This window comes from Aythya ferina (genome assembly GCF_964211825.1).
Source record: "Aythya ferina genome assembly, chromosome: 3".
NCBI classification, from domain to species: domain Eukaryota; kingdom Metazoa; phylum Chordata; class Aves; order Anseriformes; family Anatidae; genus Aythya; species Aythya ferina.
The window spans coordinates 30,273,168-30,296,174 of NC_140298.1; the positions used below are offsets into that span (position 1 = coordinate 30,273,168).

Below are 23,007 nucleotides of genomic sequence, written 5' to 3' on the forward strand. Positions count from 1 at the left end.
AAAGGTTGGATCAGATGGTCTTAGAGGGCTTTTCCAATCTGAATGATTGTGTGATCTCTGTGTCATGGTTTCCTTTTGGTAGAAAGAGGACCACAATTGTCCTTGCTTTCTCAGTGGAAAGGTTCCTCCTGTACTGCCTCATGTGAGAGGGGCATGGTTACCTGTGGGTTTTCTGGGAGAATACCTTAGGATGTGTTGGCTGTCCTTCAGTTTTGTAGCTGGGCAATGACTCCACTGGTACTACAGACACAACCTACTGTGGCAAAGGCAGATTGGTGGTGCCTTTGGGGCTCTCTGTCACTGACTGTGGATGCAGTGAAGGGGATGCTGTGTGACACCATTCTGTTACCCGTTGCTGAGCATGTACTTGCTTGGGCAGCGTTGTGTGGGAAAGTGGCAGGGTTAGAGCTGTGTACCTTCCTGCCTTCTCACTGAACTTTGATTTTGGGGCAGCCCTAGTAGCCACGCTTTGATTTTGCTTATATAGGTTTTACAACAGTGTGCCTGCACTGGCAGCAGTGATACTTCTCCTAATTTGGAGGGATGGCTGAGCTGACCCCAGGAGATCCTCATGTTCAGAGCACCTGCTGATATCAGTGTTGTCATTCCTGGACACGGGTGCCTGCCTCTGAGGGAAGGCTGTACAACTGTTCATCACTGCTAAGTGAACACATACAGTTTCCATCGCTTTCATTTATACCTACTTAAAACTGTGTTTAGTTCCTTAGTGCTCATTAGCAGTGATAACATCATCTGATTGTCCCAGCATGATCTGGTCTTTTGTGATTGATTAAATGCAGAGGTAAATTTGAGACATTAAATTGGCTGCAGAAGTGGTTTCTTGCAAGTGGACCATGGAAAGGAGGCGTAATTGCTATTCTACGGTAAACCACAGGGGTCTTCGTCCTCTCTCTCAATAGAGGTTTAGATGTGTTGTGGCATTTTGTTTTCTCCGTGGCTCTGTAATGAAGAAGGATTAGTTTGTGGTTATCGAAAGGAGCAGCGTCTGGGTAGGTGTCAAGAGATTTGCGTTGTACCTTGGCTGCTTCTATCAGACTCCCTGCTTGTGTCGAGGTAAGCATCTTTGCCTCAGCGCTCGATACATAAAATGAAGCTAATGTGACTTTGCAGTTGTCTGGGGACATCAGAAGGTTCAGTACAATGTTAAAAGATGATAATGACCACCAGCAAGGAACCTCTGGAGGGTGATTATACCGAACAGTTTGTTCAGCTCAGTAGAAGAGGGAAACAAAACAAAACAAACCAATGCTGTAGTCCCTCTATATTCTTAAAGTCAGGCAGGAGTTGTGGAGCTCATGCCTCAAGGATTATGGAGGGTTTTGAGTGCTGAAGAAATGCAGGACCAGGTTTTTGAAGGCTGTTTCCCTTTGCATATCTAGGTTGCTCAGGAGCTAGATGCAAAGACCAGGCTCTTCTGTAGAGCCTTGACCCCAAAATCAGTCTTCCAGTTCCTCTTAAGAGTTTGCAGAAGAAAAAACGTGCCCAGGACTTACTTGAGAGAGCACCTACTGGGTGTTTCTATTGAATTTAGGGGAATCTTGGTAACTAAGCGGAATGGAAAATGAATGGCTTGGAGGCAATGTGAAATCTCTTCTAGGGATAAATAAAGAACTTCAGCTGTTGTATTTTTAATCAATGTCATTGTCTTGTGACTGGTGGAAGAAGGCCACCTTGTGAGGGCTAGGTCTTTGTCCTCCTTCTCCCTGCCAGGTCCCCTGTGATCATCTGAGCCATCATGCACATGCAGCATTTGAGCTATGCTCTAATGTGTAGAAGTCTGCGGTGGAAATGAGATTAAATTTCCTCTTCCCTTCCCTTTTCTCTCTCTGTCTGGCTTCTGACAATGTGGTATTTCCTTCAAGGCCTGATTCTGCTTTGCATAGGCATCCAAAATGTCTGCTGCTGTGCTGTGCAAGGTAAATAGGAGTGGATCCTCTGGTCCTGAAGCCTTTTCCAGACTGTAGTGCTTGTGCTCTTTGCAAGTACAATTCATTTCAGTTCCTTCTGGAAAAACTCAGTAGGATAAGATAGTGTCCTGTAGTGTTCAGTTGTATTTCCTTAGTGACATCCCTGCCATGTAGTCCAGATGAATAACAAAATCAGATTTGTTGTTTTGTCTTGAAAGGCAATAAAATGAACTCAAGCTGTCTTTGTTCTGCTGTGTCAATTGGTAGTCTCCCTGCTTGCTCCAGAATCAGATTTTTTCTCTTTTCTGGCTATTGGTGGTGCTGATGCATGGGAGAAATGGAACAACTTGCATTTTGTAAGCAACGTTGATAGTGTGGAGCGGAGACTAATAGAAATGTGGCTATTCAAGTACACAATAAATTAGGCAATGCTGACATGGATGTGATAAGATACAAATAGGTAGCGTAGCTTTGCTGTGCTTACTAGGGCAGTTTCTCCAGAAACATAATCAAGCAGCTGATTCGCATGCTATTTCACTCTTCTTTCTCTCCCTCTCTCCCTCCTGTGTACTTTTGTCTTCTCTCCAACTTAATTTTTGTGTGTGCTTCCTCCTGCTATGTCAGCCTTAAATTCTAAAGAGCAGCATTCTGAGGAGGGATTATTTCTTTTGAAAGAAGGAATAACAGTAGAAATTGGACATGACTTATTTTTCCAAACGCAGTCCCAAAGAAGCCATGCTAAGGATCTACAGCTGAAAGTCCACCTGAGCTACTTCTGCTTCATGTCAAACACCTTCCAAGGGAGAACTGTCTGCATGTTAGTGGAATGGGATATTATGGACACTAAAGTGCTCTTGGGAGAGATCTGTTTGAAACCTGACTATTTTGAAGGTGATTTTGAAGCACGTGCTTCTTCCCAGCTGGGGCAGGGAGATGGGACAGAGGGATGAAGCTCCAGCTGTCCTTCAGCCAGTACACCTCTGCCAGCCGGCAGCTGCCATCTGCTTAGGAGGCAGCAAGGGCATAAAACACTCTTTGCTTTGGGGTGGAGTTGTATGGGGAAGGCTCATCTTGTATCCACGTGCTTTCTGAGCCTGGTGTGCCATAACAGGAGAACAAGGAAGCGCAGCTGAGAGCGTAATGCCAGATTTGTTAGGAATCCACTCTAATCCTTGAGGCTGTGAGAAAAAAGGCAGCATGCTTCTGTTTCATTATAGGCTTCTGAGTCCAAAAGACTCTGTCATTTATTGCTTGGTGTGAATATTAGGGTTTTAGTATGGTGGAGGACAGCTATCTGTGACTATGGCTTTGCCTAATTGTAAGTCACACCCACTCACACCCCCTGCTTGCTTTAAAAAAAAAAAAAAAAGGTTACAATTTAGAGCCTGAGATTTTTTTTTTCCTCCCTCTTTTAAGAGCAGTCATGTCTTCCCTCTAAGGAAACACCTGGAAAAATCAACATTTTATGGTGTGCCAAATAAGTTCCTTTGAAGTGGCAAGGTGAGGCAGGTTGTGAAGTCAGAGGCTTGCAGAGGATTTCTTCAGCTCAGTGAAATACCTGCATGGCCAGCAACAACCCCTTCCCTCTCCAGGTAGCTCTGAAGGCAAGATGAACATTCTGTTTTGTATTGATCACTTCTCCCCACCCACAAGACTTATTCTGGACTGATTTACAAGCCTGAATACCAACAATGAAATAAAGCCTTGAAAGGAATAATAGTGTAAAAAAGATTCATTGCTGTATGTGGAGACTATGGGCCGAATTTAGCTGTGGTGTTACTATTCTGGAGTTTTATCTGCAAACACGGGGAGTGATCTTGTGTGTATCTCTGCATATCCTTGTATATCTTGTTTCTGTCTGGTCTTAAGAGATAATAAGAAAGAGATATCTGCCCTCTAAATGTGTTTATATCAGCTCAGGTGTCAACTCTTTAAGGAAGGTTTGGGATCGGGAAATGATGTAAAACCCCAGATCTTGTGCTAATGTACTCCTCGAGAGATTTTACCACATCTGCGTGATATTCATGGCTCTTCCACAGGAGCCATGAACAGAAAATAAAGAAGATAACTGGAGAAGTTGCATGTGCTAACCTCCCAGAACACTGTCTCGAATAATTGCAGTTGATATTTAACTGGAACACAAACTGCTCTCATGAGCTTTTGTATTCCAAAGTGGGAGCCAGGAGAGAGAGGCTGGAGCAAGAGGCCACAACATCTCCAGAGCTGCTGTCACCTGATTTGGTCTTTGATTTATGATTTAAATGAATAAACAAAATCAAACCTTCTTGATGAGAAATATGATTAGTATTAAAGAGGTCATTAAGCAAGGCTATTACTGAAGTCCAGTTCATGATTTCGTATGAGGATTTGCCACACTATTCTTCCAGTACTGCGTTACCAGTTTGCATGTTTTAAAAGGCAAGATGCCATGCTGATTATGTCCATTCTGCTTCATCTTTTACTTGTTAAGAGTGACCTAGTGTGATGAGTAAGAAAATGGGTTGCTCAGTAAGCATGCTGTCTTCCAGTGCCCTTTTGATACTTTAGGCTGGAATTGGAGATGTTAAATTTGTGGCTTTGACAGGGCCCATAAGCTCCTGCATTGCCTGATCTGGGAGACTTTCATTCAGTCATCTGAAATTCCACAGCAGTGAAACTTAATATCTAGGTTGTCAGGCTAAATGTACATTTTTTTTTTTTTTTTTTTAAATATAAAAATGATTCTGATCTGTGAAGCTGGTCCTTGAGTTACAAAGTAAGAGTAGACTAACCTTTTTTTTTGAGCTGTAAGTTCTTAAAATGCAAAGCCTAAGCCCAAAATCAGCAGCCTTCCTGGGAGGTGTTTGGGAGTGCGTGAATTAGACAGATTTAACTGGTGTGTTTTATGTGTCAGTGTTTTATTGGGTGAGTTCTTTTCTTAGGACCTGTTCCTCCAAATGGAGCCTGGTACTGATGGAATGCTTGCTTGCACGGTGTCCAAGTGTGGTGGTTGTTTTGCAATTAGTCCCTGCTCCATCAGAAGTGCTGGGGAAGGTCCCTGGGGTTTATCACAGTTCAGGATAGTGACTGGGTGTTCTCAGTCTGGGATTTCCTGGTACGTTACCACTTCAGTAACTGAGGCTTCAGAAGGAGCAAACACCACCAGTGTTCACAGGGATGTCCTTGAATGGCTTTGTTGTGGGTTTTACAGGATGTTGAGCTGTTATATACGATTCTCAGCCCTCAGTTTTGGACTTGATCTCCCAATATGATACAGGGCAGCTCATAGGGGTTAAACCGCAAAGGAATGCATCTACTCTAAATTAACCAGATGGGAAGAAAGTTCTGTCCTCATTTTACAGAATCTCATGGTATTCTTCTCATCTTTATTGTAGGGAGAAGGAAAGGAAAAGCCCTGTAGGATTTGAACAGTGACATAAGTGTCAGCTCTCCTCTAATGAAGAGTCCAAGAGGATGGTTGCTTTGTGCTCTTGAAACCATGGCAGAAATAAGCCTAAGGAATGAGAATAACTTGTTTTATCACTGTCCTATACTGTCTCACAGCCACCCACAGAGAAACTGGTAGGCAGTGTCTCTTGATCACTAAGATGGATGGGCTCATGGCAAGACCTTAGTTACCAGATTTCAAATTCAGTGTCAGTATTGTCTTCTGGGTTTGAGCTATTTACAATGGGTTTTGGCCTGAAGTGCAAACTGATAGTTGTAGGGAAATGTGGCACTTTTCTGGTGAAAGGAAGTATACATGGAGACTGCATGAAATAGATGTGTTCTTCTAGCCACCGAAGCAAGTGGACTGAACAGTCCAGTTGCTGTGTATTCAAACGTAGGGCATCTAGCACAGTCACAATGGCAGGATATTTTCTGGGGAAGCTGTGCTTTATGGTATCTTAACTTCCACAGAAGATTAGAGGCAAGCTCTAAGTCTTGCAACCCTCAGTATTTTTCTTCAAATTGAAGAAGCTAATCTATTTTAATCTCACTACCTTCCTCACAGCCCTACTAATTCAAGTAGTTTGCATGCATCCTCAAAAGGTGAGAAGATATATTTGGTAGAATGAATTCTTATTTCTTGTTTTTCTTTGCATTTCCAGGTGTTTTTATTTTTGGTAGTCATTGGATCATTAGCTGCTTATCTTGCTTTGTTGCATAAGAAAGTATGTACTGCATCTGAAATCTGTGCAAAGTGCTCTAGTATATCACCAATAGCCTGAAAATTTTAATTTTAAAGGCTGAGTCTTGCTGCTAACCCTGTGTTTATGAATACCTCGTGTTTGCCAGCATTCTTTCTGGTTCCTGAAAGTTGCTGTAGAGCTGATAAAGCTGTCAGAAATATGCTTTGGGTTCATTTTATCTTAAAAAGAAAGCTGCACACGGAAAAGGTACAACAGAAATAGATCAGCTCTGCACCTGCAGAAAGGCTGGTACTCTGAGGCTGAAAATTGCATGAGATGTGGCCTTATTGTGCTAGGGATAAAACCTGGCCTCTTGGTTCTGCTCTTGTAATATTTCACTGACATCTTCAAGGTGTAAAGGAGTCCTTCTCAAGATGAACGTAATGGTTCAGCCTGAAAAATGCTGTTTCTCCTGGTGTCTGGTACTTCACGACCCAGGAAGAGATTCAAGCAGCTTTAGTGGTGACTGGTGTGATCGGAAGGAGAGTGGTTTTCAGTTCTTCTGTGGTTAGTGGCTGTACTCTGGTTTGTGATGGATTTTGTATCAGATAGGACTTAAATATGCAATGAATATAAGTAAAGATGTTGGCATGTAAAATCTTATGAATATTTTTCTTTTGTAATGCAACATTTCTGGAAAGGAATAATCTTCAGGAGCAAAGAGATAAAGGGGAAGTAATAGGCTGTGTGAAGGACGATTCGACTAAGAAATCTGTGGCATCTCTGAAGGCAAAAGTTTAGAAGAAGCAAAGTCAGGTGCTTTGTAATGTTCTCCCTTCCTTGTGTTTACTGTCTTAGTTCTAAAGCACACGACTGATGTCTTAATTCCTGCTGTAAGCACTATGTAAGTTTGTTCGAGTGCCCAAGTCTTGTGTGAATGACCAAGCAGCACATTCTGTCTCCACAGGGCATATTTTTAGTGCGGTGTTGAGGGAAACAAGGTGCAATTAGAACTAACCCATTAACTATAATAGCTCTTTATATACCATGCTGACTGCAGACCCCTGTGGGGGTCAAGGCATTGCCAATTAGCCTACATCTGTCCAGCAGCAAGGTTCTCTTTGATCCCTTAAGTCTAATCTCATTTTATTTGTAAGTAAAGCTGGAAAGCGTGGTCTGAAAGAGATAAATGAAAATGCTACAAAATGGCCCTTACATGGCCCTGAATTTGGTATTATAATTGTTGGAGAATATATTTTTGTTTATACTGCATTTTCTGCAATAAAGTGAGTTTAGCCTTGTCAGCCAAGGTGGCATAACTCAAGAGCTATTGGGTGCTAACAACTCTCTCAAGTAATAAAAGAAATGTGTTATGAAAGGGTGCATGTGTTATGACTTGGGGACAAGCATTTTGTATGGTAATGTCACAGTCTTTTATTCATGGCCAGACTAGTAAGGATGTTGATGGAATAAAACAAAGGGTAGGTCCTTCAGACTGAGCCAGAAAAACTGCTGTGCTGCCTGATGAAGACAGTAGGCAAACTCAGCACGCCTTAATCCTGGTCACTTAGCAGGCAGGTATTTACGTCTGCAAGTTGATTTATCTTCTAGAGAAAGTTCTTGCATTATCAACATCACAGAGTACCTAAATAACATTATTTAAAGATTGCATTATGCTCAGGGAAAAACCTGAAGAAAAAGAAAACTCTCTCCACCAAGTAATCTGCTGTTAACATAGCACGTCTGGTAGGGAAGCTATCCTCAATGGATATGTGGAGGTTGAACTGTTCAGCTGGACTCAAAGAGCAGTAAAATGAAGCAAACACTCTGAAACTCATCATCATTAGGGACCTGCATAAAAGTAAATCAATTTTTCCCGTGATTGTCATGCAAAAGACTGTTGAGGAAGGATTATTGCTCAGTGAGTTTCGCACCAAGAAATGGGTCAGAAAGATTGTTGTCGTTATTTATCTTTACAGAATAAGGGAATATCTGCACAGTCATAAAATCTTACAATGTTACTGGATTGGTTTGTGTAGATGGAAACTGTCTCTCTCTGATCATAAGGAATTATGAACCACACCAAAAAGATGGCTGATATAATAATATTTTAAGAGATGAGAAGCAGAAGATGATCATTTTCCCCATATTTGCCTGTTGTGAGACAACTGCTTTTTTTCCCCCCCTCCTGCCTAACAAAATAGACCATAGGGAATGGTTTTCCCTGTGAGTGGATTCCTGAATCTTTCTGACTAATATATTATGGTCCTTCTATGGACTGGAACTGTGAGCGCTCTGGGACTATAAGAAGCACTAGGGTAGTAGGATGAATATAGTCCTGGATTAGTTTCACCCACTTTCTTTTTTTTCCCCTGCCCTCCTTACTCATTTTATATGCTTTGGCTGGCATTATAGTCATGTCTTCTACTCTAAAGCCTTCACTTCAGTTAACAGCCTCTCCACTGTTACCATAGATTCCTGTTACCTTTGTTTCTGTTTACAGTGTGAATACACGTCCATCATTACATTGTTGACCATGACATGCATCAGTAACACAATAAATTGTCTGGGGAACTAGTGAGCTTCTAAGAAGAAATGTGCTGTGGCTGCTAATGGCCCCAAGGAAAAGGAATTTCATGAGGAGTGAAAACTCTGGTGAAGGACACAGCAGCCAGCACAGCGCATTAGAAAAAACAAAGCCTGCAAGGGACAAGAAAAACAACAGAAATGGGAGACTTTTCTCCCCCTCTTGTTAATTGAGTGAAGGTAACAAGGTTTAATGTAGAAACGAGGTGTTGAGGTGCTCATCGATGGCTGGTTCATGGAGCAGTTGATCAGAAAGCACACGAGGTGTGGCTGTGCTTGGCTTGGTGCCCAGTGGTGTGTGGGTCCTGAATCCTACAGACACTAATCAGGACTATAGTGTACTTTGGCTCAACATCTTTGTTAGAGCAAGGGAGGCTAAAACAACTCATTACAGCTGTTCTCAACATGGTGTAGGATAACCACATAAAAACAAGGGAACATGTTACCACTGTGCTGTCACAAAGACTTGGGGATGTTCCACCTATTAGAAGAGACTGCAAAGAAGTCATTTTGGTTTCTTTTGCTCCCCAAAGGCTAAGAGATTACCAAAAGCAAGAAGAACCTGTCTGGAAGCTGAAGTTATGTTAGAACAAAAATTAATAAAGCTCTGTCAGGTTGTATATTAGAAGTCAATGAAGTCTTTGTCCAAGTTTTGCTTTTGTTCTCTCAACTATCACAAGAGATCAAAACTTCAATGGTTAGCAAGCTCCTTCAAATATATCAAAAACATGAAGCCTGCCAAAAAATGTGAGGTACGAGAAGAATACTTAAAAAATAAGACCATTGCAAGGAAATTTAATGAGTTCTTTGTGGTGGTGGTGTTCTCTATGGAATAACCTGGGGGAATTTCCCATGCCAGAACCCTTCTCGTTGGGCGCTTCTGAGAGCGTGTGACCCCTAGCTGCAAGCTGCCCCTGTCGCTGAGAACTGGGGGTGATAAACGTTTTGACCAAATTCAAGAGGATTTCAGAGTGGCTTGGGAATTCTAGGCCTGTAAGTCTGATGTAAGTATATGGCAAATGGTAGAAACTATAATTAAAAAAAAAAGGAAGTAGAGGCTGTCTGGATAAGTGTCATGTACATGGGATGAGTTAAGGTGCGCATCTGCACTTGTGCAAAAATGCAAATGCGTCACTGTTCTTTGTAGGAGTCAATGGGCTTTTAGATAAAGGTGATCTGTGTGGTACAGTTGTCTTTGTCAGAAACATTTCAAAAAATCTCCTTCCTTGTTAGAGGATTTTAAGGAAGCTAAGCAGCTGTGACACCAGAGGGACCATTCTGGTATGGATGGATAATTGGCTGGAGGCTGGAAAACAAGATCAACGGTCAGTCCTTGCAGTGGAAGGAGATCAGAGGAACATGTGCTGGGACTGTGCTATTAGCTCTGCTCAGAAGTGACTGGGAGTAGCTGCTGCTGCTGGTATTGAGTTAGCATGGTAAGGGCAGCAAGGATGAAGGCTGGCTGGAAAACTGCAGAAAGACCTCATAAGTCTGTGTCTGGGTAATAAAATGTCAAAAGAAAAACCTATGTAGGCAATGATGAAGTGATCTGTGTGGGGAACAAAGAATCAACCCATTTTTAACCACTTAATTCTTTTTTTAATGGGTTGCTTTTTTCATCATTTCTTATTTTTTATTAAAAAAACAAAAACAAAACAACAACAAAACTAAGCTCATCCTGGAAAGTGTCTCTGGGGTGAGAACTTGGGGTTTTAGTGGATAAATCTGTGAAAAGGTCAATTCACTCACTGTTGGTCAAGAAACAAATCAAATGTTGGGGTTTATAAGGAAAGGAATATGGAACAAAACATGTCATTATACGTAAATATGTTCTTGTGCATCTTGAATAACATGTGAAACTCTTGTCTCCTTATTTCAAAATGAATGTAGTAGAGCTGGGAAGGTTTGGAAGGATGGCAAGAATGATAAAAGGCACGAAAATCTTTTGTAGGAGGCTGTGACAAAGTGAATCAGAACTCTTCAGTTTGGAAAGAGACAACTGAGGTGTCTCTGATATACGTGGCATGCAGAGAGCTGAATGTTCACTTTGAATATTCACTGTGCCTTCCAATTCAAGAACTGAGGGGCATCAAATGAAGCTAATGGGAGTCCAGCTTAAACAAAAGGAAAGCTGGTTCCTCAAGTGAAGGGTAGAGGACACACGGAACTTCCTGTAAAAGGACAGTGTGGTTTATAGTAGCTTGAGATCCAAGGAAAACCCCTCTTGAGGAAAGAGAAACTTGGTTGAGGGGTTACTACAGAAACCCCCATACCTTGAGAGGTCCCTGAGCTGAAGGAATTGGAGTTGGGAGAACTTGGGGGACACTGTGCTTGCTTGGTACTTGATTTTCTTTAATTATGAGTTTATGGCTTCTGCTGAAGACAGCTTATGTTACCGGGAGCTGGACTCCTGCTGCCATCCAGTACAGCACCTCTTTTGTCATGGAGTAGGACAGGGCCTCAGGTTTGAGCAGGAATGTGATCAGACCCCAGCCTTCTGCCCGGGGAGCTGCAGCAGCCCTGGTGACCCCTCTACAAAGCACAGAAGACTTCTGTAGTGCCCAGCCCCTTGGGGGGGCTTCACCCCAGGGCAGGATGGGTGCCAGCTGTGAGGGAGTAATTCAGCAATTGCTTCTGATGGATGTTCAGGACTGCACATAGCATGGCTACCTGAACAGCAGCTTACGTGGGCTTGGCTGGAGGGTTTTTGATCCTGCACTGAGTATGTTGGGACTTGGGGGATTCCTTGCAACATGCCCCCCGGTCTCCACATAGTACAGTGGTATTCAGTTTGCTGCATAACTTTCAGTTTGCTGCATAATGCTTTTGCAAGGTTTCTTTCAGTGTTACTGAACACAGTTTTTTTTATTTTTTTTTATTATTATTTTTTTTTCCTTCTCCCCTGCTATTTATTTTTATGCACATCTTCCTGAGCCTTGTCCAATCTCCCTGTAGTCAAGGTGAGCCTTTCCTCTGACCTCCCCAGCTTTGGAGCCAGGCCAAGAGCGTGCGCTCCTTGCTGGGCTCTGCTTTTCTTTCCGGTAACTGCAGGGAGGCAGTCCTGGAGAGCCAATTTAGCACAGCCTGCACCTGAAAGTTTTGATAGCTGAATGTGCTGGAGATGCAGGAAGCTGCACAGAGGGGGAAATGTGTTTTTATATATTTTTCCTGTAAATCGTTAGATCTGGTATATATTTCTATCTCTGATTTCTGGGCAGGGATCCTGGAAAAGAACAGAGTGAAGTGTATGCTCATCTAATTTTTTTCATCTTACAAAGAAAAACAAGTGCTGAGCTTGTACCTAGTAGGAATGAAGTAGTAGCATGTTTTCTGTGTTTTTCTTTTTTTTTTTTTTTTTTTAAAAAAAAAAAACAAAAAACAAAAAACTTTATTTTTAGATAAGAGGGAGCTGCAGTGGTACATGCGGGGTGTTCAGCCTGGAGCCGGATCTGTGCTGGAGCACCACAGACTGGGATAATCCAGCGTCTGACTGGGACACTGCTGTGCCACGCGACCTGCCAGCAGCTGTGCTGGGGACCCGCAGGGCTCTGGTTTGCCATACTTGTTCCCTGGCAGCAGGGAGAGGCACACTTCTGTTTCTGTGTGGCAAGAGACTGAGGTAATTTTGTGTCCACTTAAAGTTTTGGACAAAACAGCATCTGGAAGGAGGGCATCGAGTCAGCGTCCTGTGCTGTAGCATCACTGATCATCCTGGGAAACATCTGCTAACTGCATTTTGTTGCAGGTTGCTGCTGCCTAGCTCTGAGCTATTTCCTTTAATGCAGCTCAAGTCTGCAGCCAGTCTGTCTTACTGCCTTCACACCAGTTTGTGCTGGCCTCTGCTTGCCCCACACCAGCTGCAGTGCAGCTGAGCGGGGCTGTTCAGATGCCCTGTGGTGGTGGCTCGCAGCCCCGTCCTTGTGGCAAGCAGGGATCTGCAAGCCTTGTGGCTCTTTCTGCTGAGGTACTCCATGCTTAGGATACTGGGTTAGGGTTATAGTGACAGTGATGGGGAGGGATCTCTGTGAGTTACCTACTTTCAGGAAAACACAGTTTTCTGTCTTTTAGCTGGGCACTTTTAAAAATGATGGTGATTATTTAAATATACTTGTCTGACCTGCTCTTGGTGTGCCTTGAACGCTGGTGCTCTGACACCCAGAGAACTGCCAACTATTTGTCTGCTCCATCGTGGCTCTTGTCTGCACTTTCTACAAGAGGCCACTGAAGCACAGCTGATGTGAGAGGGTGCTTTGAGCCATATGTATGCCCCTATCTTTTGTTATCAGCCCGACAACCAGTTCCTCATCCTGGAAAGCTGCGGCTGGATGTGTGCAGTGCAGTCACTGGGGGCTTGCCTGTGCAGCTTCATTCAGAAGCGGCTGCTGGCAGGCCTCGGTAAGAAACCCACATCTCTATTCCTGGTCTCGAGCAGAGCCGCAGGTGTGACCGGCTGCAGGGAAACTGAGAGGAAGCCACCCAGTCATCACGGCCAACAAAAACACCAAAAAGCTAGGAAAGCATTCTGTGACACCAGCACAGAGTCAGAGGGCACAAATTAGGGGATCCCCAAATGGGTAAAATGGCGAATAAAACAATTACAGCAGGAAGAAGGGAAGTAGTAAGATTGGGCAGGAAAGCCAGATGTGTGGATGAAGTTACTTGCAAGATGGACTTTGGAGGCTGGGAGTAGGCATGAGCTTTTGGAAGTCTTGTCTTTGGACTTCATCTCTTCTTCAGACTTGTCTTATGGCTGTATGTTTTCCATGGTTTCAGCTGAGGAATGGATTTTTTGACCTGCTGGTTCATGCGCCTTCCTGTCTGGACGGCTCTACCTGGAATCCACAATTTTGCTGCCTGCGTGGGAGGCTCTGGCTGCTGAAGGGGCTGCCTGCAACTCTCTATTCCTTCTTTCAGGGTGCACCAAAATATTAAATACCATAAAAAACGTGTCTGCATCTCAAGCCCTTGATACTCGCCAGCTTGCTTTTTACTCATGTGTCCTGCTGCCAGTATGGCCCTGGCTGGTGTTTTGCCAGCTCGTGTCCTTCTGAGTGAATATTTCTTTCCTACACCGATCTGAAACAGTGTGCTTCTGTACAACAGAGCCCATTTGTTGAACCACCTAATAGGAACTAAATGTTACCAGATTCCTGTGCTAATGAGCAGCTTCTAGGTCTCAGTGCTAGCAATAAGGAGAACAAAACCCTTACGGACCTTTCCTGCTCAGTGCAGGCAGTGCTGTGCTGGGCTCGGTGGCCACTCCTGCTCTGTGGTCTCATGGGCCTCTGAGTGGGCTTGAGGCCAGGCTCGCTGACCTGCTGGGGCATGGGCAGGCTGCTTTATGGCAACTCCAGTAGTATTATATGGACGGGAAGCTGACGGATGTCTGCCTGTGCAGTGGAGGGCACTCGGATACACACTTGATGTTCACATGAATGCTCTATTGCTCTGCTTTGGTCACAAATCACTGTGAGAGCAGGGAGGATATCTCGCTGCTAATATTGACCCATCCCTCTACAATAGTCTTGAGACTGTGTGCCTGGGGGGAGATGGGGTTTTTAAGCAGCTTTAGTGCCTGGTTTCAGTGCAGATGTTGCCTGTGCCAGACCCGCTAAAGCCCCAGGTATTCTGCAGGAGCTGGGGGTGAAGGCAGGCTGCGTGCCAGGCAGGGGCTTGCAGGCATCCCTTCCTTCTGTGCTGTCCCAGGGCACTGCAGAGGCAAAACCAGCATGTGCTTGCTCTCCCTTTCCCTGCAGGGCTGCAAGGCATGGACTGGGAAAAGACAAAACACATACAGGATATGTCTTTAACTTTGTATTTTCTGCCAGCGTATGAGCCAGCACAATTCATACTTGGACTTGAGCATCGGAGTGGTTATTTACGGTCAGCTTACCGGTGTGCTTGCGGTAAATAACCACCAGACTGCAGGGCGATTCCCTCCTGTGGTGCCTCTGGAGCTGCTCCGGGCTGCACCGTCCTTTGTGAAGGATGCAGCACGGCACTAAAACAAGTAAATATAAATTGTTGTTTCGGTCAGCTTTCTGATGGCTTTGTGCAGTAAATGGGAGCGTGTGTGCTCTCCACAGGCGTCTGTGGAGACGGTTGGAGGAAGAGTGTGGAAAAAACAGACTGATAAAAGATCAGGAACGATACCAGCTGATAACAAAAATCTCTTCTGCAATGTAACATAGGAAATGCATCTGAGAAATATTTTGGAAAGTGTTTTAAAGTATTCATTATGTTTCCCAAGATAGACTGAGGAGAAATAGAATTATTTTTGATGAAACAAATTGATCTCTCATTGCTAGACATTTTTTTCCTCTGGAAACTGATGAATTTAACATCACGTTAGCTTTTGCAAATGTCACATGAAATAGATGAGGAGAGCAACTCGGGAGAAAAGCTGTAATCAATCACAAGGTGCCACAGTTCTCTCTTCTCTGATCATCTTCCCAGAAAGCAATTTGAGGAGGGGGAAGATTACAAGTATAAAGAAAATAAAAAACAAATACCCCTCCCCTTTGTGAAGGCGGATTAAGTGAGTCAACAGCCATCTTCCTCATGCAGAAGAAAACCCAGAGGCTGCAGGGTGGTCCAAGGTTTACAAAAAACACCTTTTAACTTATTTGAATACAAACAGAAATGATAGTGGTGCGTAAATGTCCTGTTCCGTGAGCTGCTGGTTGAGCTTCTAAAGTAAAAAAGAAGTAATGAGGAAAGGAGTGAAATGAGAGGGTGCTGTGAAAAGAACCCAAAATTTAAGCTAATGCCATGAGGTCAGACTAGATGATTGTAATAGCCTTGAAACCAACGGAAATCTTTTATGCTACTGAATTGTGCTCTCACTTTTTCCAGGAATGGCTCCATTGGCTCTCAGGATTTGTACCTTAGTTACGTGCAGCTCTTCAGTGTGTTATTCTCTGGTCATTTCTACTAAACCGCTGCTGCCTTTTCATATCATTCACACAGGTGGTCCCCTTCTCTCCACACTTCACAGCTGCCTGCCGAAGGCTAGGGCTTTCAAGGTGCTCGCAGCAGACACTGGAAGCACAGATGTGCCACCTCCCTGCCCTTTCGCAGGCTGTGTGCTTTGTGCTCTGCTCTGAAGGCACACTGGAGGAGAAATAATGCTTCTGTGCTGCACTTGGCCTTATTTTAGACATAGCCTATGGTGAGCTTTTCAGCTTGACATTTCAAGAATGAAACAAACTTCTGCTTAAAGATTTGGGCAAGTATTTCATGTAGACTTGCGCTCTGTAGTGGTTGATGTGGCCATAGCAGTTTGTTTTCACTTGCCCAGCTGTGAAGTAGGTCAGTATCTAAAGGAGTAGCACTGTTTCAAAATTTCAGTGACCTGAGTTTTGCAGTCAGAAGTCATGTGCCAAATGCCATGAGAAGAAAGGGAAAAGTCTTTAAGATCTTGCCTTCAAGAGTAAAGAAGAAAGATTTCTTATCCTTTTGGTGGCTAAAATTCCATACTTTAGGTTGCGTGTTTCAGAGACTCTCCATTTAAAACAAACAAAAACAAAACAAAAAACAACAAACAACAATGAAACAACAAATCATTTGTATGTGAGCCTGTGAATAATGGAGCTGGGTGGAGGGAATTAAAGAAAGAAATCATGTGAGGCTTGTTGTCTTTGCTGCTTGGTATCCTTAGCAGGTAACTCTGCTCTCACATCTGACCCAGGTGGCAGGCCAGCAGGGTGCCTGTGAGAGCCCTACTGCTGGGTTGGCCCTGGGGGTGCCCATTTTCTTCATCCAGTGCTGCCATAGCTATGTGTGGAACTGGCCTCGAGCTTTGATAGCTTCTGTTTCCTTGGGAAGGATGCTTTGTAAGCTTCTTTCAATTTCCCATCTCTTCTTCAGCTGCAGGCTCCTGGGCCCACAGAAGCCTCCTGTGGGATGGAGGGATGGGAAGGGTGCTGTGGTGAAGAGAGCAGCCTTCTGCATCTGTATGCAAACTGAGCTGTTGACTTGGCCATCAGTGTGGTTCATTAGATGATCTTTTCCCCGTGTTTCTGCATTGAGCATTAGGGCTGCTGTAATGCCTCTTTGACTGCTTTAGGCATACCAGAGTGCTGGGTCAATAAAGAAGTCAGAAAACATCTGTAAGAAAGGAAAATTCCAGTGAATGTTATTTTCTTAGCTCTGGCTGCTGACAGTGTTGTTGGGGGCTTGCTCTGTGTTCAGCTGTCGCTTGCAATGTGCTCAAATGTGTAAGGATCTTCATGTTCTGTAATGATCCAAGACCTTCTGTATCACTCTCCACTGATCTGAAAAATAAGCAATTTCAGAGGAGTTGTCATCAAAGCTGGAAAAAGCTTCTGAACAGTGGAGTTTCTTTTTTTAAAAAATCCTACATAACCCCTGTGTCTGAAGCACTGGGAGAGCGTGAGTTCAGTAGGCAACTTCAAACGATATCTCACCACGGCGTTGAGCTCTTCTACTGTGACCTTTCTTTTGAAAAAAGTTTTTCTTTTATTTTCTGGTTCAGATCACAATGTGGGCCTATGGAAGTGCCAAGGATAATGGTCAGCAAGGCTTCTAAATCTTAGATTTGTAGAAAGAGTGGAGTGCAGGAATTCAGCTGAAGCTGGAAGATGAGAAAGAAAATGGAGGTGTGGAGAAGTCATTTTCACCAGAAACTATGAAATGATCTTAGTTTTCATGACAAATACTTAACTAGCCTTTAGTCTGGCAAGGAGGATGGTCAGAAAGCACATAGTGGAGATGGCACTTTTTTTTTTTTTTTTTCCTCCTCCATGTTCTTCAATAAATTACAAGAAACAAACAATACTAGGAAGAGCTAAAAACTTTGTATATGCCTGACATCAAGATAACACTTGACCTATAGGCTTTGTATGTTGATCAGGACTGGTCCCGGAAGCCATCCTAGATCACCATGGTCTAGGAAACCAACTGTTTCATAAGACGGATCTGTAAGGTGTAAAGGCAGACATGTTCTGACCATAAATTAGATACAAAGGATGTTCTGTGGGCATAAGAAGTGGCTACAGTTTGTGTGTAGGTACGTTGTGTGTGTGTGTGTGATAGCTCCAGTGCCAGACGGGTGGCAGCACCTGCAGGACACCAGCCTTTGTGTTAGCCACCATTAGTGCCTTTTGTGAGTCTGTTGCACTGGACTTGCTGCAGTGCTGCCACTTCTGGCTGGGAGCGTACTCTCAGCAGCTGTCTCTGCATGTGGCTAGGCTGCTGCAGCTCCATCTTCCCAGATGCAGCCAGGTACATGTACAAGAGTGAGCACCTATTCCTATGTGTAGAGCTATACATATGTACACACAGGGCTGGTCCCACAGATCAGCACAGCCAGGAAACACAGTGCTCATGCAAAAGTAAATGGCATCTGGGGTCCATTTTTGTTCCCCTCTGGCTAGTCAGAATGGAAATCCCTTAGGGTAAAGTATGTGTGTGTATATATATATATACACATATACATGTATATACATATATGTGTGTATATAGAATGTGGCTCCTTCCAGCAGCTGGTTTTAGACTCGCTGTGCCCAGGAGGTAGCCCCTGGCCCCCAGGTCTCCTAGCTGCTGGCACCTGGCACACCAGCCCCACTCCAGGTGCTGGTACGTAGACCCCTGAGCACAAACCGGCACAGACATGCAGCGAGGATGCTCTGTGCACTCTATCCATTAGCCTGGGATGCTTTTGTCTTCAGTTGCCTCATGCACGGAGGCCTACATGGGTGAACGGTCTCTCAGCTGAGCCCAGGCCTCACGGTCTCTCCAGTGACTTGTCTGTACTTCTCAGTTCCTCCAGTGGCCAGCACTCAGACCCTGTGCTCTTTCCAGACCTGTGGCTATTTTTTTTTTTTTTTTTAATCTGGCTCCCAATCCTCTTACCCTTCTCAGCAGCTAGTTCAGCTTGATACTTCTAACAATGATATAGTGACGTATGTACAGCCCAATACGTGCATACTCTGTCCAGTCTCTCCAGTTGCTGGTATCATGGACACGGGTATCTATGACTTGTGGGCTCTGCTCCAGTTGCAGGCACTTTAGACCACTCATGCACTCCCATCTCTCCACTTACTGGTACTGTAGGTACACTTGGACTTGGTTTGAAATCAATAAATACATTTTAAAACTCAGACTGGACTGATAGAGCAGATGCTGAGGAAAAAGAGAATTATTTCTGGAAGGAGTCAGTCACCAAAACAATTAGTAAGCTGTATCGTGAACTGTTCTCTGATCTTATATAATGAATGGCTGGCATAGCTTCCTTGTAGTTTGTATTCCTGTTTGTAGTAACTTGAGCAGATAGAGCTGAGATTTTATCACTTCAGAAACTTTATATTCCCATACAGAGTAATGTATTTGTATAAATATTCTACCTGACTGATGTTTCAATGACATTCATGTACCTCCACTAACCTACTGGTTTAGTCTCCGCATGTTTCTTGACCTTTTTCCTCCTCGTTATCTGTTTTTCTCTTCTGTGTGTTCCAGTATTTATCTACCTCTTTGAGGAGTCCCAGGCATGAATAGCACTCTTTCTTCAGGTGATTATTTTCATGATCCCTTTTGTTCATATCTGTGCCTCTCCTCTTCCTTTGATTTTATCCAAAAGTATCAGCATCTTCAAACCTGTTACCCACATTTCCCTCTAAATAACAGCTTACTGCTTCAAAAAGGGCACTTTGATATGACTTTTCCTGCTGTTATCCTACTCTAATTACTTTCTCTACAGGCTTCTTTCTTTCGCCTGGAAAGTCTCCCTCTCTTGTTCTCAGTGTTGCTGTGACCTGCTTGCCTGCTCTGGCCATCCTCTGGCTGCACTAGGAAGGTAGTGATACCCACTCAGAAGTGTCTGACAGATATGTATGTATCCACATATACACATACATCCATAGCATTACGTACACAGAACTGCTTCCTACAAACTGTTCATCTTCTCTGAGCATCTGCTATGCAGCTTTTTCCACTGAAGCCTCATTAGCTTTAGTCCCTCAAGTTCCTTTCCACTTTCCCTGGTTCTGATTTTTTTTTTCTTTAAGTGAGCTTCCAGTCTTCCTTCTTTTCCTTTTCACAGCTTCCTTTTGAATTCCCTTATGTCTTGATGCTCATCTCCTTATCTCTTGCTGTCCAATCCATGTTCTAGAGATGCTGTTAGCTTTCCCGTTCCTGCCAAATGCTGTATGTGTTTTTTATTGATGATGGTGTCTTACTATACCCATGATGTCACCTGGAAAGACTTTGATGGTTATGTTTGTCTGCTCTCCCTTTTTATGTGCATTCTGCCAATAAAATGACTTTATCTCTCTCTGCTCTTTAACACACTGACTCTGCCGTTATCAAATAATCTCAGCAGTGCAGCATCAAGAGCCTGTCTCTTATTTAGGGTTTCAGCAACTGGGAACTGCCTTTCTATAGCTCTAGCTCACTTCATTGTGCTTCATCTTGATTATCTTTTCCTTCTTACCTCCTTTCTCATCTTAGCCTATGATCTATCTTAGTTTATGATTTTCTCTAACCAGTTTTTAATCTTGTAAATCCATTTGAGATTAAAACTGTTAGACTGTACTTAAACCCTCTTCAAATATATTCCTATATAACATCTGAAATATCTTTGTTCCTGTAAAACAAGGAAGTACAGCACACATGCAAGGATCCTATATGTGCAGTCACCTCCAGAGGGAAATACTATGACTGTCAAACAGCCCGCAAATACCCTGCACAAAACAACAGTATACATGAGTGCAATGTATAATAATAATACCCTCTTGACAATGGAGAGGGAATTGTAGTGGAAAGTATTTATCTACGTACAGTGGAGCTGCTAAATTCCTCCAAAGTGCCAAGATGTACAATAGTGACCCTGTCTGTGCCTATTATCTGCTTTGTAGAGATAATATTTTCTGTTATGAGTACTGGGGGGATAAAACCTTTGAACTCTAAGTTGAGAAAAATTGATCTGATGAAAAGTTAAATGTAGGTTTATAAGACACTTCTTGAATTAAATTAGATGCAGAACATAAAGCTAGACTTTAATGATGCTTCTTCATGTGCTAATCAGTCCCACACTGGTCGTCTGATGATACTGATGAGAGCTGAAAAACAGAGGAACTGAAGAGTAATTTAGAAGAACAAAAGCATTAAAGGAGGAAACCACGTATCACTGAAGTTTTAGATGAAGTTTTAGACCCTGGTCTTATGAAGCGTTACTCATATAACTACAGTGAGTTCCTTCAGCCACACTGAAGTTACTCATGATGCTAAAAATTAAGCATGCTTGAAAACCTTTGTGTGGCCAGGGCTGATTAAAATAGGATGTGAAGATCTAGTTTTAGGACAGAACAAAGAAAGAGTAAAGGGCAGTCAGGTATCCTGGAATATTTTATATATAGATAGATTCTACACCTCTGTCCTCATTATAAAACTTACGGTTTAGGATCTCATTAACCAATATTGAAAGTCTTTCTACAAACACAGTGCTGCTGGGTTCCACCCTGATGAGTTTTACATTTTACATTTTGAATAAACACAATAGACAGAAGGTGGGTGATGGAGCACGGTAAATTAACTAAGCTTTTAACCTCAGGACCCTGTAGACCATTTGCCCCCCAGTTGAAGATGTGCTGCTGGTTCTGTAATGCTCGGTAGGGACTTAACCTCTGCTGTCACGAAAGGTCCTTGGATACCATGGCAAGATTAACTTGAAAGAGTAGGAAAGAAGCAGAGGCAAGGAGGTTGAACAGATCAGTACCAAAGCCAGGACACAGGTTCCAATGCTCAGGTCCTAATAATTAAATCATGTTTGTTCTCTGTAAGTATAAAAACACCACATAGAGGAAGGCAGTAATTTTTGGCTTTTGAAAACTTTGGGGCTCTCTCATACCTTCAGAAGTGCTTCTTCTCTGGCATGATGCTACTCAATTTTGTTCTGGATATTTCTGTTTTGCAGAAGGGAAGACTTCTCATTCAGAAAGGTCCAGTATGTGTTTTTCACTTCTTTAAAGCAGTTGCTAGTATGCTCTTGTTTATTTAAAAGTAAAGTGAACATTTCTTAAAAACAAGCTATTGACAGTCCAGGGGAAATTTTATACCATCCAAATTCATGTATTTGGAGAACAAGATAATTGAAAATCTGTGCAAGTGTAGCGAACAGTTAAGACAGACAGCAGCACAGGGTTGCAAAAAATTCACCAAAAGGGATCTGAACTGTAAACACTTGATAAACAATGAATGAAGTGAGACACAGTAAATACAAACAGCACCTGGAGGACTGCATACTTAAAGAATCACAAGAAGGAAAACAGACAAGATGATGAATTTTAATAGCATTCTCAGATTACTGGATATTTTCCCCCCATGTTTTGATTTTTATGTTTTCATATTGTGAATTAAATCTGAGCTGAGAATACTCAGATTTTGTAGGATTACACTCCTCCAGGTATGCATTTAGGATCCCACTGATAAGGATCTTATTTAAAGCAATAATGACCTGAAATCCTGAGCCATTTAATAGGCTCATTTCTTACTGAACCAAATAGAAATTGCAAGTTTTCAGCACCTGTTTGTGCAGCAAATCCGAAGATTATACTTGTCTTTCTTTGGTCCTTGCATGGAAAAATCCCCAGAGAAATTGACTGTATGAGAATGGATGGCTGAGACAGGCTGTTAAGAAAGAAATGCAAAAGGCCCAACACAAAACTGGCACGCATTTAAGGGCTCAAATGAAAAGGAGAAATGAGAACTGGTGGAGAAGGAATTTAAATTATTCTAAATATGATAAAAGTGTGAATCTGAAAAAAGTGGAAAAGATGAGGGAATGGTTAGACTCAGAGGCTTGGAGAAGAGTTTAAGAAGCAAAGAGGTTATGAGAACAGACAAGCATGTAGGGACAGAGGCTGTAGCTCAGCTCAGATAGTATGAATCCTTATCCTTAGATATCCTTAGAATTCACTGAGCCAGGAAAACAAATAACCTGTGCTACCAAAGAAGAGGGAGGGGAAAGGAATTTTAGTGCTAAAAATTGTTTGTCTGTGAATCAGCGGAGTTTGGGGAATGTGGAGGCAGCATAATTGGCATCTTCAGTTGCAGGAGTAACCTAAGCCAAATTTCTTGAAAATTGCATGCTGGCCACTGCCTTGTGTTGCACCAGAGAGACCCTACTGGATTTGACTTGTGCTTTAGGCATGTTTTATGAAGGTAGGTGTTTAGAAATGTTTTAATAATGACTGTTTCTCTGGTCACCAACAGTCAGGAAAGTCTCTCAGGTAAAAAGCCATGAGGAGCTGTGCCAGAAAGGCCTGCTCTCTCTGCGGGGTGTTGATTTTTGTAGTTTAGGCAAGGGAACAGACAGACTTTCATGGGTAGGCCTGGATTTACAAGCCCTAACATTGCTG

The 23,007-nt window shown here is 43.0% G+C and overlaps 1 protein-coding gene across 12 annotated transcripts in view; it reads left to right on the forward strand.

Annotated features, from left to right (window-relative positions):
* The window catches only part of LOC311433862 (uncharacterized protein), a 443,722-nt gene that overhangs the window by 12,805 nt on the left and 407,910 nt on the right, over positions 1 to 23,007 (forward strand). Inside the window, exon 3 of one of the 12 annotated variants that reach the window (XR_014690997.1) lies at positions 3,345 to 4,255. The exons of 8 other annotated variants lie outside the window; for them this stretch is intronic. The gene's annotated coding sequence lies outside the window, so the exon portion shown is untranslated. 3 more of the 12 variants (XR_014690998.1, XR_014690999.1, XR_014691000.1) reach the window with 3 other exon arrangements.